The following is a 2321-nucleotide window of genomic DNA, read 5'->3' on the forward strand; positions in this document are numbered from 1 at the left end:
TAAGAGGTGACAAAATAATATTAATTTATAAATTATCAAAGGTTCATGAGGGAGAGGGGAGCAGGGAGGGAAGCGGAAAATGAGCTGATACCAAGGGTTCAAGTAGAAAGCAAATGTTTTGAGAATGATGATGACAACAAATGTACAAATGTGCTGACACAATCGATGGATTATGATAAGAGTCGTATGAGCCCCTAATAAGATGATTTAAAAAAAAAAGAACTGTATCCTGATTCTTTCCTGATCTTGAGTTGTAATGCATCACCTCCCTAGTTTTCTGTCTCATAAAAATCTACTTTTCAGCCAGGTTCTATAATACATTGCCATGGCTACCCCGAATTCATAGACAATGCTCATAATTATGGGGTTTATGATGGAATTCGGGCTGACGTGCTCAGGGTACAGTCGTTCACTCATAAAGCTCTTTTGTTGTTGTGAGTTTTAGGTGCTATGGAGTTGGCTCTGACCCAAAGCAACCGTAAGCACAACAGAATGAAATACTGCTCAGTCCTGCACCGTCCTCTGAATTGTCCCGCACCTGAGCCCATTGTTGCAGCCACTGTGTCAATCCAGTCCCTTGATGGCGGTCCTCTTTTTCACTGCCTACTTCACCAAGCATGAAGTACTTCTCCAGGGACTAGTCTCTCCTGACAACATGTCCAAAGTACATAAGATGAAGTCTCACCATCCCTCCCTCTTAAGGAGCATTCTGGCTGTACTTCTTCCAAGACTGATTCGTTTGTTCTCTTGGTCATCCATGGAACTTTCAATAGTCTGTGCCAGCACGTAATTCAGATGCACCGATTCTTTTTCAGTCTTGGTTATTCAATGTTCAACTTTAACATACATATCAGGCAGTTGAAAATACCATGGCTCATATCAGGCTCACCTCAGTCCTCAAAGGAACAGCCTCGCTTTTTAGCACTTTAAAGAGGTCTTGTGCAGCAGATTGGCCCAATGCAATGCATTTGGGAGAAAGACTGGGCTTTCTATTTGTGGGATGCAAAAGAGATTTCCCCAGGTTGTCTCCTGCTTGCTTGCTCATTGTGTAGTCAGCAGCTTAGAAGTTTTCGCTCTGAAGGCATGAGCCATCCAGAGCAATCAGACAACCCTTTGTCCCACGCTTGGTGGAGCTCACTCCCTGCTGATAAGGGTAGTGGATTGTTTTCCTGAAGGAGAGCTCAGAATAAGTCACGCCAGCTCAAGGACGACCAGGGCTCGGCTGCCATCTTGAATCTAGGATCTGCCTATGTTGTCCCATGTGTACCCTAGTCCAGAGGTTCTCAATCTGTGGGCCGCAACCCCTTTGGGGGGTCAAACGACCCTTTCACAGGAGTCACCCAATTCATAACAGTAGCAAAATGACAGTTATGAAGTAGCAACAAAAATAATTTTATGGTTGGGGGTCACCACAACATGACAACTGTATTAAAGGGTTGCAACATTAGGAAGGTTGAGAATCACTGCCCTAGTCCCTCCCCTTCCTATTGCATTCCTATTGTACACCCCAAGATTGTGCCCCCACCCATTGCTTGTATTGCCTATGGTACAACCCCTTCCTATAATGTATGTGGTTACCTGTAATCAGGGAGGCTTGCATGCCCCTAAGCATATATAGGCCTTGGTCAGAATTAAAAGGGGGTCTCTCCTCTCTCCTCCTCCCACTCTCTGTGTGGACCTGGCTGCTGAGATCATGGCCATCCAGGAGGTGAGCATGCTACTATGAAATGCGTCTGACTCTTTATTTTATCTTCTCTCCTACCTGTCCTATTTTCCATGACTTCACTGTGATCTCAATGTATTATCGCCATACAATTGCTTCTATGGACCCCCCACGATCGTCCGAGGCTGGTTCCTCAGACGTCTGTTCATGCAAACAGTTACAGCTTAGAAACCACACGGGGTGACTATGGCTCAGCATTGCCTTATGGCAGTGAGTTTGGTTTTAGTTTGTCCGTGAGCACTGATTATGGTTCCAAGCAAGACAAAATCCCAGACAATTTCAACATTTTCACCATTTATCAGAATGGTACCTGTTGGTCCAGTTGTGAAAGTTTTGATTTTCTTTACATTGAGTTGTAATTCATACTGAAGGCTGAAATCCTTTATTTTCATCACTTTTCAGCAAGCGAGATTGCATCATCTGCATATCACAGGTTGTTATTAAGTTTTCCCCCTGATATAGTTAGTTTATTGTGCCAACCTGGTTGATAAGCACATGTGGAGTTAATTGAAGGGTGCAGAGATAATTAGCTCTGTGAGTCTCGCCTTTCTAGCTCTCTGGTCTCTTGCTTTCTGATGTTCGGACCAGGGTGCAGTTG

Source organism: Echinops telfairi, unplaced genomic scaffold (genome assembly GCF_000313985.2).
Source record: "Echinops telfairi isolate 266 unplaced genomic scaffold, ASM31398v2 ScPeMD7_7420;HRSCAF=8458, whole genome shotgun sequence".
Classification (NCBI taxonomy): Eukaryota; Metazoa; Chordata; class Mammalia; order Afrosoricida; family Tenrecidae; genus Echinops; species Echinops telfairi.